Source organism: Canis lupus, chromosome 6 (assembly GCF_003254725.2).
Source record: "Canis lupus dingo isolate Sandy chromosome 6, ASM325472v2, whole genome shotgun sequence".
NCBI classification, from domain to species: domain Eukaryota; kingdom Metazoa; phylum Chordata; class Mammalia; order Carnivora; family Canidae; genus Canis; species Canis lupus.
Genome location: NC_064248.1, coordinates 44,661,746 through 44,678,459, shown reverse-complemented (window position 1 = coordinate 44,678,459; position 16,714 = coordinate 44,661,746).

Sequence of the window (16,714 nt, the reverse complement as noted above, 5' to 3'; positions counted from 1 at the left end):
TTTTTCTATGTATTTTCTATGTATTTTATTCCATTACATATTTTATTCCATTACATTCCAATACATTTTATATGTATTTTACTTCCCAGAAATGCCTTACTTATTTTGCTTGTGAGTTTATGTAGAAGGAAGGAAGGGAGAGAGGGAGGAAGGAAACTAAGGAAAATTAGAAAAAGGCAAGTATATGACAAGTGCAAATGTTGCAACTGTTTCTGGTTGTCCTTTAATCCTGTAGAAGGGCTGCCTAGAGTCCCCTGGCCTGAAATGCCCACAGTTCAAAACAGATCCTTCTTCCCTTTTATTCCCCCCAAATATTTTCATGGTTAAAATGGCTTCTCAATCACCTTCTATAACAATGATATAGAATATTTAAGACTGATATTAAGTGTAGATTCATAATGTAAGCAAATTGCTGCAAATGATTCTATCTGAATGACGAGCCTGAAGAGGCCTGGGTGCTTCTATCTAGTGTCCCAAACTAGACCATTTCAGCCTTGGTCTCTGAGCCTTGCTGTCCCTTACAGGTAACCGAAGTGCAAAGTCTGAAGATCACACCTGGAAAAGCACTTGCTTGGACACTCACACTTCTAGCTGCCCCATGACAATGATTCTTATAGTGTGGTCTCCAGACTGCATCATCAGGATCACCTAGAAAAATCTCAGGCTTTCCTGAGATTGACCCAGTGAATCAAAAACTCTGGAAGGAGAGCCCAGCAGTCTGTGTGTCAGCCATTCCTCCAAGTGATCTGGATGTGCATGAAAGTCTGAGAACCATTGCCCCATTGGAACCAAACAGAGAATGGGTCTCACCTTTCTCTTCTCTGCCAAGTAGCCCTGATCCCATGAATATAATGAAGATGAAAGAGATGCTTGATAAAATGTGCTGATAGAAATGGCTGGAGGTTCTTGGGCTCACCTAAAAGTTCTATTTTACTGGCACAGGCTGCTTCTGATTCCCAAGGCCAGGTTTAGAAAAACCACAGGCCAATGGCCATCAGAGGCAAACCTTTAGCAAACCTGCAATGATTTATTCTGGGGGACTAAGTCTGCCTTCTATAGTTATCTGGAAGCACATTAATCATTATCATCTGGCAGGATATATACTGAACTAGGTGGGCTGTTTGATCATAATACCTCACATTGCTTCTTCAGAGCCCTTACCTGGGTATACTAGATTCACCAAAGAAGAGGTAAAATGAGGCAACATGCAAACTGTCCCAAGGATGGCCTGTCTCTCCATATTATCACTACATTGCTTTTCTTCTCATGTCTATGGCCAGGAGAATCAAGCCAGAACAAACGAGTTCATACTTCTGTTATAATGGGGAGATGAAGGCAGTTGGTAAGAACCACAACCCCTTGGAATTTAGTATTTAGTCATCTCCTTCAATTGGAGAAGCATTCTGAGAGTTTCTCTTGTCATTTTATTTATTTTTTTTAATTTTTATTTATTTATGATAGTCACAGAGAGAGAGAGAGAGAGAGAGGCAGAGACACAGGCAGAGGGAGAAGCAGGCTCCATGCACTGGGAGCCCGATGTGGGATTTGATCCCGGGTCTCCAGGATCGCGCCCTAGGCCGAAGGCAGGTGCCAAACCGCTGCGCCACCTAGGGATCCCTTCTCTTGTCATTTTAAACTTACATATTTTATTGCAAATTTCACTTCCATCCTTCCTCATACAGAACCTTGTATATAAGAGTCTGTAATTTCATCAGTTTTTAGAAATCTTGCTCAAAATGTCTTCTCTTCAATATTAGGTATATTTCTCTTCTGTATATTTTTATGCTTTGACTAGATTATATGAATGTTTTCTCTTGTGATATTATTTTAGGTTAAAAGGCAACACACCAAAAAGCTTTAGCAGGATTATGGCATATCCACCAAAAGAAAAACTTTTGTTGTAGCAATTTTTTCCCCCACATTAGAAAGGAATGAAAAATGTTGTTGAGAATTTTCAGTGCCAAAGAGATATCATAATATGTGCTGTGGTGGGGTTGCATTGGTTTTTCGGGGCTTTACAAGAATGTGTTTCAGTTTGTCAAATTAAGCAATATCATTTTCCAAACTAACTAGTAACAAAAATATTTGCATTCTAAACAAAATGAAAATTTCATTTTGGCAGCCAAAGGAGATGCAGAGCCTTGGTTTCTCCTCTTTTGGATCTGACTTAGTGCCACCTTTACTTCTTTTACTGAATTGGGGAGATAATGATATGGAGTAGACTATGCCTTTTTAAGGAAAGGGAATGATTTTCCCCCTATCCTTCTGAGTTCTTAGCTGAGACCCCTGTAACAAAAGACAGATTAACAAGAAACAAACAAACAAACAGAGGTTTATTAACACATATACCTTATGTATATACACGAGATACCTGGAAAAAATAAATAACTCCCCAATGTAGCATAGAATTTGGACTGAAATACCCTCTTAATACTGAAAGGACAGAGGAGATGTAGGCCTCTTGGGGGAGAGTAAATGGTGTTTAGGGAAGATGGATGGACCCTTACAAGAACAGACGGGAAGTATGATATTTCATGATAAGGTTTGACTGAGTGTTGGTGTTGACTTCTAGTATCTCTTCTGTGGGAAGAGTCCGTCTTCCCTGTTGATGAAACTCCCAGGGAGAGGATTTGTGACAAGTGAGTTCTTTTTAAAGGATCTGTCTTTAGGACAGATCAGAGCATTTACAGAAACTTCTTCCTGTATTTTCTGGTTTTCAAGTGTCTACAACTCAAAATAATCAGCGTACCAAAGCATATACTGAACCCCTACAGTCATATTTTAGAGTGGCCTATTCTCCTAACCTTTCATTTTCCAATTTTAACTTCTCTTCAACTGGCAGAAATCTCAAGACATTGCGAAGATTGTTCTTTCCAGACTTCTAAATGACTCTTCCATGAAAAGATTTATTCTCTTTGGTCTCACAGTGGGGACATTGATCCTTAGAGTGGGGTTTCCACTTTCCAGATTCCTTCCAAAGCCTCAAAAGTCTGAATATGTAGGGTAGAGATAATAAATAGTGTTGATGAGTGTCAGACAAATCACTCCACTGCTGAAGAGGCAACTGAAGACCCTCACCCATAGGCTGACTAGGAAGTCCTGGCCACCATTGTCTTTCTCCATCTACTGACTTATGTATGTGAGCTAAAATCCTGGTCTGGCCCCAAGTGACCTCTATTTCAAACCTTGGGTTAGAGGTCATAAATACTGGATCCTTTAAAAATTTAGGGAGTTCTCTTCTAGAAAAGAGACTTACCAAAAACATTCTAGTGCAAAACATCTGCCAGAATAACTGGGTGTTTTCCCTTCTCCAAGGGGGAATGCTACCAGTATTACCTACCCAAAGGCTTTGTAGATCCCACTGTTGGTGAGACTGTGTTGGGATCCCACTGTAACTTTTAAATGTAATGAGATATGCTCTCCTATAGAATTATCTATAATCCTAGTAGATGATGTGGGCTTTTCTTCCTTCCACACTCAACCACTAATGCCTTTGGGGAAACAAGATAGCTTAGAAAATAGCTATCAGCTGAATGTTAGTCTATTCGCCTTGACATCAGATAAAGGACTGGGTTACCTAAATCAGAGACTTAATTCCATAAGAAAATTCAATGTCCTTACCATTCCTGTGCAATAAACATTAGGGTTTAAAATATACCATTTCTACAAAGGACCCTTAACTTCTCTTGAAATACTGTGAAAAGTCCACATATACAAGTAAGTGAATATTTTTAATAATTCTGATTTGCAAAGAAACTATCTTCTTTGCTTTCCTTCGTTTCTAAATATGCTTGGTGCTGCCTCCTGAAAACCACCATAGGAAAAGAAATTTGTGAAAACACTTTCCAGGTGCTGCTATGTTCTGCTATGTTAGAAATAAACAAAGTGAAAATCATTATGGTTACTCAACACACTTAGTGTGGTGGGATAATATTCTGAGATATTATTCCTTTTCTGTCCTGTATTATTCCTCTTTTGTTCCCTTTCATTTTAGCAGTTAGCTGGTTCTGTTCCACATTGCCTTGGAGTATGTATGTAGTAAGTAGCAAAAGTAACAAGAAGAAGACAGCTTAGTGGTTAGAAGTGAACTCAGAGTTAACTCTGAGTTCAACAGTTCTTGTTCTGAGTCTCACTCTTGACCTTGGGTGAAACTTTTAACTCTCTGTTCTAGTTTTTCATCTACTAAATGGAAATAATGATAGTGTTCATCTCATAAAGTTTTAATATTGAGATACTATATTTAAGGTGATTAAACTATGCTTTAAAAAGGTCGTGATAGGAGAGGGTGGTTAGCTCAGTTGGTAGAACATGCAGCTCTTGATCATGAGGTCATGAATGCAAGCCCCATGCTGGGCATGTAGGCTACTTAAAAAAAATCATTTTTAAAAAATGGTGATGATAACTGTTGACACTTATTGAGCACTTACGTCGTGTCAGATACTCATTTAATACCAGCAGGGACCCTACGCTATGCATAGTATGCTACCACCACCACTATCATCCTCCTTGAACTGACAAAGAAACAGGACATATCACAGCTTATTGGCTGTGGGTCTTGATGAAGTTGGGTGGGATGAGATAACTCCACTCCCAGCTGCTACAAATGTTTATTCTTGAAACAGTTGCTACTGGAACCCTGTACTTCTCATGGTGAGTCCTAAGAACATAAGGGAAGAAGCCATATTCAATAGCACATTTAAAGTCTCTGCTGTGTTTCATCACGATCAAGACCAACAGATAAAGGTGAAGAAGGAAAATCTGGAGGCCATCAAGCCATGACAAAAATGGAGAAGTATAATGTTAATGAGAGAAAGAGCATGAAAATTGAAAGCATGAATCCAATTTATCATAATTAACAGAGAAAATAGATATGCAAAGAAGTATTTACAGTATTTACATGATATAATGAAGTCACATTTAAGTGAAGGTTAGACTATAAAGTCAGTGAGTCAGAGGAAAATTGTGTGGTTTCAAAATTTCCCAGAAAATTCTTTAGGAAGACAACTTATTGAAGACTGGATTGTTCATTAAATCCTATTCAGTTAGGCTCCTCTTCAGTGTTGGAACAAATAGTTGTTTTACTGTTTGATCAACAAATCAAGCATAAGCCTTTATGGGGTCACATTGAATCAACCCAGCATAGTGGTGATATCTTACCTTATGAGATACAGGTAATTGAGAATAGCTAAGGGATCGAGTCTAGGAGCTCATGCTCATTTAGGACAGTTGCTTTGAATGGAATGGGTTAGGAGCTATAAAATCACCCTCTATTTAAAATCTCTCTCTCTCTCTCTCTCTCTCTCTCTCTCTGGCACATGCACATACTCTCCCCAATCCCAATCCATGCACATTTAGTTGAATTTGTATTACTAGGTGAATGTAATTAATTATAGTTAATTGTAGTAATGCAATTACTGGGGGTGCATATTAGAAGGAGAAATAATTAAGGACTGGACTACAAATCCCTCCAGGAAGAGAGAAAGCCAGTGGATGCTTAGTGAATGCCTACAAAGATGAGGCATTGGGCTGGCATACAATATATGAAGGACAAGCTGAAACTTAAAAATGGTTGGGATTTAAATAGACAGAGATATGAAGGAAGGGTATTCCAGGTGGAGAGAACAGTTTGAGCAAATGCACAGAGGTAGGAAAATTAAACAACCGAGACTAATCCCAATTCATAATAAGTTAAAGAATATGAGTCAAGAATCAATTACCAGGGGGTTACTTTTACTGAAATATGTAATGTCATTCAGCGCTGATATTTACAATGGTAGGATGCTATTAGCACAGGAATTTGTTTAAACAACCATTAGGCCAAATTCTCTTTAATTCTCAAAATAACAGTTTTAACAATGGCTTAGGAAGTTATTTCCAAAATAACACCCCTATTTAAAAAAATATACTTTAACTTACTATGAGACCTGACAATGTGTCATCTGTTCAAACTACAAATACCATTATTGAACAAGAGATAACATTCCAACAATAAATTGGCACTTTAGAGGGGAAAAATCAAGTTTAAAATAATTAAGGAAGCAAATCTGGTGTTAGGCATATAAACTGTGAGCTAATTTAAAGGAAAATCACAGTTGCTATTTTACGGTCATATAAAGGGCTACTTATACATCATTCAAATTGAGGCTTATAAACAAAAGCTAATTTCTGTAAATGATTTATATTTTACCTAAACGGTAGATATAACTCTGCATTTCCCAAGTCTTCAGAATGAATAATAATTCCAAAAAGTTCAAAATTTGAATTTCTTCAAGCATGAGGGTTGATACTATGGGCTATTAAAATATATATAAATGCTATGAATAAAATGCCACATAAAGCTTTGTAATTGATAATGTAACAGATGGCCTTATTGTAGGTATCCATTCTGTGATTTGTAAGGCCATTTAATACATTTAATTTCCCTAAATCTCAACATCTTGGAAGTATAACTCATTACCACCTTTACACCTATAATAATCACTAATTCTATGACACAAAACAGACTTCTATGAATTAATATTTACTGAACTCTCAGAACCTACATGGCAATGCATCAGTATCATAGGTGTTCTTTAGAAAGCAAGCATCTCTTCAATTCAGGACACATTTCTTTTATTTTCAAGATGGCTCTTTCAAAATCTGTCTGTGTTTATGATATTGAGGCCAAGTCTTTTTTTTTTAAGATTTTAATTATTTATTCATGAGAGACACACAGAGAGAGGCAGAGACACAGGCAGAGGGAGAAGCAGGCTCCATGCAGGGAGCCTGACATGGGACTCGATCCTGGGACCCCCGAGTCACGCCCTGGGCTGAAGGCAGACGTTCTATTGCTGAGCCACGTGGGCATCTCGAAGCCAAGTCTTTTTGAAAATCAGCTGCTCCAAATATTTAGTCACTTGTCACTTTATTCCATGAGTCCAATGATTTTGCCTCTGTAGCATATAAAATAACAGAGTATAAAGTTCAGCACTGAAAATCGAAAAATTTTTGTTAAGAAGCTAATGTGTAGCCAGGCACCGTCCTAGGAGCTGGACTCTAAGGATGAACACCACGAGATCCAGGTTATGTCCCAGGGTAGCCAAAGAGAAGCTACAACGAGGAGAAAAACGAGTCATAATGGAGCCTAAACCGTCATAGGGTGATGGCGAAACTTACTAATTAATCGAGAGGCATCCAAATGCTACTAGCAGACAAACCTTTTGGGGTCATGGAAGGTGTCATGAAAGAAGATAATACATGAGCCAGAATTTTAAAAAGAAAATTCTCCATGGTTGACAAGCAGTGAGGAAAGCCACAGTTTGCCCGGATGCTGAAGGGTCTTCACAGATTTATAGGCAGAATGCCTCCCCTCCTTTCCTTTCCTTAAGCCCCAAACCCAATCTCCAGTATCCTTTCCTTCCCCCTCAGGTATCTCAGCAGGGAGAGAGACCACGGAAGACCAGGAAAATCCAACCATGGAACAAAAGGCAAAGCTCACGTTAGACGTGAAACTCCTCTTCCCTGTGAAAGTTTGGGAAATTGCTACGTGGAACATTTTCTCTCTTTAGCAACTAGACCCCTGTTTTTGTGAATTTATAGTGAAATTAAACATGAAATCATTCAAAACAAGCAAATTTAGCATTATTTGCATGTGCTCCCCTCTGGTTTGGGAGTCTCCTCTGTAGTTTCAGATTGGGGTTAATTACTGATGATTTCTCCCTTTGTATTGATAATTTTTCTCCAGCAGCTTCACACTGTTATTATTGGGACTTTCTTTTGTCCTGCTTAATTAAATGCTGAAAAGCTTCCAGTTGATTTCGCAGTCTGCTGAGGTAGCTAGATATTTTCCAATCTAAATAAAATGTTCAGCATTGACTCAATTCTGAAGACCCCACTCTCTCACAGACCATCTCCATGAGATGATGCTGTTCGTTTTATTCATCTTTGACTAAAATCAAACAACCAAACATTGGCTTAGGATAAGGTTCACTATCCCTCGAACAGGACATTGCTTCTTGGATTTTGGCTTTCTGTGCTTTCTCTATAATTCATTCACTATCAAAAACTAATTGTCATTGTCACATTGATTCACTCATACTAGAGGAATAAAACGCAGCACTCCTTGGGTGACAGTAACAGGCCCGAAAGCAGCAGGCAGCTGCACGTGTGAAGCAGTTGAAAAAGGCTCATGTCACCGAGGAAAATGGCCCTTTTGCAACATGACAGAAATCTCACTATATGCATGCAAGAGTCAGTGCCCTAGGAAGGCAGTTTAACACAGAGAAACACGTTTCTGTAAGGTCAGCTTGAGAGAAGGCATGTCTCAAAAAGAAAAAAAGAAGAAAAGCCATAAAATGAGGATGCTAGGTAGCATTCGGTGGGCATTTATGTAATAAATAATAGTGCATGGGCTCCTGCACATTTGCATCATCGTACCAAATGGCCAAAGCCTAGGGATGAAATTATTTGAAATCTGAAAGCCATGGCACACAGACCTATGAAATATGTAACAAGTGGCTTTCTGACCACTTTGAGGTCTGTAATGCACCGTGTAAGGCTAATTAAAATAATAAAATGAAGCCCACAATTCCCATTTCGGTTGAGAAGAGGCACTGTGGGAATAATCAGAACCTGTATTTTCCCACAAACCTTTCCTACAGATGAGGCACACCGCTGATTGCTCTCCACAAACTTTTTAAATCCATGGATACTTTCTCTACGAGCTGCTTCCTGTTGGCATGGGGGGGTGGGTGTCCTGTCCTGCAGCATGGCCTCTCCTGGACTCACATGCCAGAAATAAAAAGGTGAGTGCCTAATAAGGTGTGTTGCGAAGGAGGTCAGGAGTCCTTTCAGTGGAAAGATGACGATCTCCAAATCCATTTGATCTTCAGTCTGGTTACATTAGGGTTTTTGAGAAATCTTGTGATGCCCCCTTCAGCTTTTATGCAGCGTTAAACCTAAATCATGGAGTATCACCCAGTTAAGTAGTCACTGGATAGTTTCTCTGATCCCAGGCACACCAGGCATTAGGAGAGATAAATATAAAACTTGGTTCTTGCCTTCAGACAAGTTATAATTAAGTTAGAGAACAGAACTACACAGCAAGATAAAAGAATGAATGTACTGAATATGATTTAGATAGTACACTTTGTAAAAAAACTATAGGTTGGTACTGATTAAATAATAGGAGTCACTGAGGCTTAAAACCACCAACGAAGGATAAGGTCTTCTACTTAAGTGTGATCCACAGACCAGCAGCAAGACTGGGAGCTTGTTAGAATGCAGACTCTCGGGCCATTTACCAGATCTACTATATCAGAGATTGGATTTTAGCAAGATGCAGGTGACTTGTATACACAATAAAGTTGAGAAACATTGGACCAAACTGTAAGGTTCAAGAGGGCAGGAATCCTAGTTATACATATATATTTTTTATGGTTGATGCCCAGTGATTAATCTCCCGGCATTGATAGGTGATAAATAAGTATTCATTATAGAAGACTAGCAGTCCATGGCTAAGGACATAGAGCATAAGGAAAAATCAAGGGTACATATCAAGATTAAAAGGATGAATATATTTTATATACCAGAGAACCCCCACTCTGAGAATTTAAAAAAATAATATTTACATATATTCAAAGTCTTCATTTGGTTTGAGAATATCACCTGCATTCCTGGGGAATTATATTTAAAATGTCATTTAAAGAAAATGTAATTTTTATTTATTAATTTCTATTAAATAACCAAAATTTATTTATAATACTTTAAATAAAAAGCTGGCTTTTGGTATGCTTGTAGAAAAATAGAAAAATTCTAAATTTAAGACTCCAGAACATAAATTAAAATAGACTTTAAAATATTTTGCTTCCATCTAATTATTCTTTATTGATATGATTCTATGAAAATACTCTTTATATTAAATACCCAGAAGAATATTAATAAACTCATGACATTTCTAACTATGCCCGTTATCGATTAAATTAAAAGTTAGAACTTTATAACATTCAGAGTGTAATCAAACAGGCTTTAAAAGCATGTCTGTCTAGTTTTTATTACCAGGTTTCTATAACTGGGCATAACTGTACTTTTTTAATTCTTGAAAAATTTCAATGCAAAAATCAATAAAAAGTGCAAAAAACATTATATAAATATATCATATGGGTTTCTGAGTCATATTTAAACTAGGAAGAGGCTGGTCTAGATCAGTGGTTCTCAAAAATGGCAAATCATTTTAATAGTCTTGGAAAGCTTGCCAAAAATACCAATGGCCAGGCTCCACCCAGTCCTATTATGTCAACATTTCTGGATGTAAGGCTTCACTATGTATTAGGTAAAAGAGGTCTAGCTAGAGTGTATCATCCCTTTATAGCTTCCTTTATAATTACTCTTCCCACTTATACACATCCTATTTTGTTATCAATATTCATATTTTGCACTAACATTATTGGCATAAATCATACAAGTACTTCAGTGAGGAATAAATAAAAGACTCATTATGACAAAATTTAAAGTCAATCTATACTTCTTTTTTTTTTTATAGACTCTTCAAGGAAGACAGAAAAGTTACAGGGCTTTTAGGTCTTCCTTAAACTTTAAATGTGAGCCCTGCCTCTGATTCTACTCTTGAAGGCAGTTACAGAGTTGATGAAGGTGGAGGTTGATGATCCTTTATAAGCACTCACTTCCTCCACTTAACTCACTCCACTTTAGGAATTGATTGTTGTAGTTGGTTCCTTTGGGGCAACAGCTTAGTGTGTTGAGCATGCAAAAGGCAGACATGGTCCATATGCACAAGGGGCATACACTTTAGTTATGGGAGACAGACAATGTACAGCAGCAAATAAAATAATTTCAAGTAGCAGTGAATGCTATGGAGAAACAAAAATAGACTAATGTGATTCTCAGTGATAGGATGAGATAGCTGGTCAGGGCCTCTCTGACAATGTCACATTTAAACTAAGATCTAATTGCAAGCAGGAGCCATCTATAGGAAGATTTGGGGAAGAATATTTCAGGCAGAAAGAATAGCTTCTTGCAAAAGCTGTAACACAGAAATGAACTTGGCATATTCAGAGAGCAGAACAAAAGCTTCTGTAACTAGAACACAATGAGCAAGTATTTGAGTTATCAGAAATCAAGTGAAAGAGCGTAAGTAGAAGCCACATGACATGCCACCTTAGTAGCCATGGTTAAGAGTTTAAATGTATGATCTTTTATGTTCATTAAGGTGGCTGTGTAATTTAATCATTTGCAGGAAGGTAGGGTAGAAAAAGGAGTGACAGGATTAAGCATTTGGCGTAACATGCATCAGATAATGAGTATCTGGGAAACTCTCTTGATTATTACACTAATTTTTTAAAAAGATTTTATTTATTTATTTTTAAAGATTTATTTTTATTTATTCATGAGAGACACAGAAAGAGAGAGAGGCAGAGACACAGGCAGACGGAGAAGCAGGCTCCTTGCAAGGAGCCCAATGCAGAACTCGATCTTGGATCCCAGGATCACACCCTGAGCCACCCAGGCATAGCAAGATTTTATATATTTGAGAGAGAGTGAGAGCCAGAGAGATCAAAGGAGAGGAAGAGGGAGGGGCTGACTGGCCACCGAGCAGGGAGCCTGATGCAGGCTCTATCCCAGGACCTCATGACCTGAGCTGAAGGCAGACACTTAACCCACTGAGCTACCCAGACACCCCAATTTTTACATTGATTTTTATGGAAATAATTCTTTTTATAAGTATTTTGCTTTAAGTTGTTTTTTCTTGGAGCATATCATTAAAATATAATGTGAAAGTTTTGCATTATTTTATATTCAATGAAACAGACTCAGTTCAAAGAACTTGCCAAAGGCCACATAATTGGTAAATGGCAAAACATGGAACTAAATTCAAGTCCTAAAACTTAGAGTTACATGTTCATTTTTGGTGTTAAAATAGAAATGAGAATAAAATGACAAAAACAAAATGTCACAATAAAGAAACAACTCTTCCTATTTAGTAAGTATTAAATTATCTAATCTGAAGATCTGTACTCTGAAAATGTCCTATAAGAGTAATGTGCAAGAAAGCTGCAAAGTTCAAAATGTGATACCTTTCGATTTAAAGGAGTGTGATGATCACCATCTGTGATAAGCCCTGTCCTAACTCACCATTAAATTATCCATCCAAGGGATGCCTGGGTGGCTCAGCAGTTGAGCGTCTGCCTTTGGCTCAGGGTGTGATCCTGGGATCCGGGATCAAGTCCCACATTGGACTCCTTGCATGGAGCCTGCTTCTCCCTTTGCCTAGGTCTTTGCCTCTCTCTCTCTCTCTCTCTTTCTGTGTCTTTCATAAATAAATAAATAAAATCTTAAAAATAAAATAAAATAAATTATCCATCCAAAACAAAGAAAAAGGCAAAGGCAAACACTCTCAACAGTTTGAACTAAGGCCAACAAAAATGACCCATTTTCAGGAATCCAGGAGGCAGCCTGAGCAACTCGTGAGGGGCAGAGCTTCTCAGGGCCCCAGGAAGGTAGAACAAAAATGAAGGAGTACAATGAGGGAGGAAATCTAAGGATGGGTCTGGGCTACCTGCAGGAGTGAAAAGCTCGTTTATGGAGGTCTTTCTTTGAATTGCCTCTTCGCCTTCATTAAAATATTAAGGTTATCATCTAGAATCTTATGCATTATGGGGAATAAGAGCATTTGTGATGATTAGGGAGAGGCAGACAAGTAGAAAGTAAAGTTATCCCCCCAAGTCAGAGTGGCATAAAGAGGCTATCAACCAATTAAAATCTTTCCCCAGCACAACTGGTAATGCCCAGGGAAGCTCTCAGAAACAGCTGAAAAATAGCTTTGACTGTACTTTCTAACACACAAGAGCTTGTGTCACTATAATTTGGATTATATGTGGGTCTTGGGAGCAATATTGGAATCGGCAACCAGATTGCCTGGGTTCAGGTCTTACTCTTCTACTTACTAGTTATGGAATCTTGTATGAGTAACATCTCTGTATCTCAGTTTCCTCATTTTTAGAAATAAAATAATAATAATTATGTGTATTTCATAGACCTAATGTGAATACAAAGTGAATTGAGTGTACCCAGGACACAGGGTACATTGTAAGTACTATAGTGTTGACTCTGATTAACAATATTATGTCTTAGTATTGCTGTTGATGCAATTGTGTGGCTTCAAACCCAAAAGAGGTGGCATAAATGCGTGCATCAGAGAAGAGGGCTAATTGAGCTCGGAAACTTATGCTGTGTCTGCAGAATATAAATAGCAATTTGCAACTTTTTCATTTAATCTATTTTTAACATGAAAACACAGGTATACCAATAAATTGTTGATGAAAACATGCATACTCTTCTACCTAAAACATTTACAACAAATAAAATTAAATGCATGAAATAAAAGACTATATGTACTATAAATACAACAAAATTATGGATAAGACGTCTTGGACATGACTCAATTTATTTATGTAATCTTAAGACCTGATATTGTACACAAGATTTATCATTAAAAATACTGACATAAACAACAATTTATAATTGATGCTATTTGATTTTTTCCAGTTTTATTGATAATTGACATTCAATACTGTGTAATTTTAAGATGTACAGCATAAGGATTCAACTTAACATATATTATGAAATGATTACCTCAATAAGTTTAATTAACATTATCATCTCATATTTGATTTTTTAGTAGATTAAGAGCCCCCATGTTAGTTAGAGATCAAGATCAAACGTATTTAGTAAAGGAGTCAATGGGCATATTTAAATGCCTAATCAGTCATGACACAAATTCTGGAATCTCCCATAGGAGCCCAACCATCCTCCTTGCTAGCAATGATGCCATTCACTCACCTCTTCCTCCTGTTCCGCAATCTTTCCTGCCAACCCAACCATTATAATTAAGTGTCTGCTGCAACTGAAATAGCACCCAGAAGAAATTCTAAGCCTTCAAAATGTGTACAGCTCTTATATATAATGGTAAAGATAGGATGTGAGGAAGATGGACCCTTTTTTCCTCCTTCAGAATTCCATTTCCTTTCTGACCTTGCACATTTCCTTTCTCCCTCTTTTCCCTGAGTCACAGAATAGTTGGACCATCCTGCCTCAGCCAGCTGCCTGCTGGTGACCTTCACTTCACCACACACCTAGTCACCCACCTTCCACCCAGGCCAAGTCCTCTTACTAATTCCAAGCCTGCTGGTGAATCTTGGCAGATACTTGCCTCAGCCAACTCTCTTCTCCCTTTCCCACTTGACTTCTGTTTCATGAATTATCTCAGCATGAAACATAGCTTTCTACATGACTCTTGCCTCTCAGCTCTAGATAGTTTCCATAACACCAGGTAGCCCTATGGCAGGTTTATTCACCATATGATACACACTACTTATGGCATCATCTGTGGACATTCTAGGACGTGATCCAGAAACCAGGAAATCAACACTCAATATGAGGTAGCCATGCCTTGAAGGATCTTATAGTTTAGCCAGAAAACAACATCCATGAAATCATTACAATATTATATATGAAATTTTTTAAAAAGTATGCAGAATACCTGGGAGCAAAGAACAGAGACTGACTAGAGAGGAGATGGGGGCATTTCCCAAAAGCTGACATTTGAGATTAGTTATAAAAGGGCAAGACAAGATCCATCACCAGAAAAAGGCTGGGGATGTAGTAGGTGGGATGAGAAATGCATTTGAGGCAAAGGAAATAATAATTATGAAAGCCTAAAGTATTACTGATTCCATCTTAATTTTATAATACCTTTAACTTGCATAGATTCCCTAATCTTAAAAAAAAAAAGATTCCCTAATCTTCTATTAGCATCTGTTTCTCATTTATCCCCAAGACAACTTAGAAAATTAACACCTATTTCTAACCCCTTATCTGGTAGTTCTCATGCCATCACAATAAAATAGCCAATCAGAGCATACCCCCCAGAAAATGAATAATTTAATAAATTGCATTCAAATAAATAGACACTGGAGACATAAAAAAAAGAATGTTGAATACATTTCAGATCTATCTGTATTTAAATATAAAAAATGAACCAATACAAGTGTAGACACAGAAAAAGTATGAGAGAATATTTTTTTCATAATCCTGGAATAGGGACAGCCTAAATGTGACCTCAATACCAGACACTATGAAGAAAATTAATCAATTTCATTTTAAAAATTATATGAGAATATTGGCAAAAGGCAACATGAACAAAAATTAAAATGACAATGTAGCTTTGCCCCTTAAGATCTACTTTCTATCCTTTTTTAATCTGTTCTCTATCCCTGTGACTGAACAGATGTCCAAAGATTCCAGAAATCATTGAAGTTGACTGAATCAGTGCCTCCTGGGGATTCTGGTTTCCTTTGGGCTCTAACATGAGAAGCCCCAGCAGGCTTGGTGATCACTTAAAACCTGCTGTGTTGCTCAGTCAGTGTCCACTGTTATTCTCAATTTCCAGAAATCTCTTCCTCCCTTTGTCCTTTCACCCTAGAGGTGTCAGCTCTAGGTTACTACATAGTCTCCTGTGGTTTCCTCTCTCCACTATTCCTTTAAAAACATGGTCTTACAATCTTCATAAATGAATCTTTCTCAAATTATCCTATTTTGATTGGGCCATGTGTTTTCTGTTGGGATCCTGACAGATTCACTAGGAAAGAAATTCAAATACATATAACAGACAAAGATTAGTGTTTATCATATACATTATAAATAATTGCAACATTAACAGGAGCTGCTATTTAGTGAGCATTTATGCCAGTTACTTTGCAAAATATATTCCAAGAACTAACCCATTAATTCTCATATCTATACTACGAAGATTTCAATTTTACTGATAAGTGAACTGAAGTTCAGAGAGAGAAGTAGCTTGCTTGGTCACATGGCCAGTTTTGGAGAGTTGATGACCAAATACCATCTGAATTACAGAAACCACATTCTTAACTATAATGCTATACTCAGAAAAGAAAAAAAAAAGATTAAGTGATTTGAATAACAAAAACAATAGTTACTACTTAAATAGCATTTACTATGTGTAGGGAATTTTCTAAGCATTTTATTTATATTATCTAAATCCTCCAAAAACAATGAGGTCAAAGGGAAAACTAATGTGATCAAGGCCATATAGCTAGTAAGTAGTTTTTGAACATGGATATGCTATTTTTTTTTAAGATTTTATTTATTTATTCATGAGAGACACACAGACAGAGAGAGGCAGAGACACAAGTAGAGGGAGAAGCAGGCTCCCTGCAGGGGATTCCAATGTGGGACTCCATCTCTGGACTCTGGGGTCATACCCTGAGCCAAAGGCAGATGCTCAATCGTTGAGCCACCCAGGCATCCCAAAAATGGATACACTGATTTGAAAATTTGTGAGCTTCATCTCCATACTTTACTGATTCTTAGTGGTGAATAGAAAATCTACTAGAAAAGAAATGCAAATGAATATGCCCAGTATATCAAAAAAATCAAAGAATTGAAAATAACATTGAGATATTTCTTTTTTGTCTATAAGATTGGATAAAATATTCAAGATTTTTTAAAAGCGATTTGGGATGAGATTGAAAGAAATTGGGTGCTATCATATGCTACTGGTGGGAATATAAAATGGAATAATATTTCTTAAGAACCTCAATATTTATCATTAGATTATCTATTAAGTAAATAATGGTGCAATTGTAAATGAAATCAATTCCTTGATTCACTTTCTTTTTTTTAAATATTTTATTTA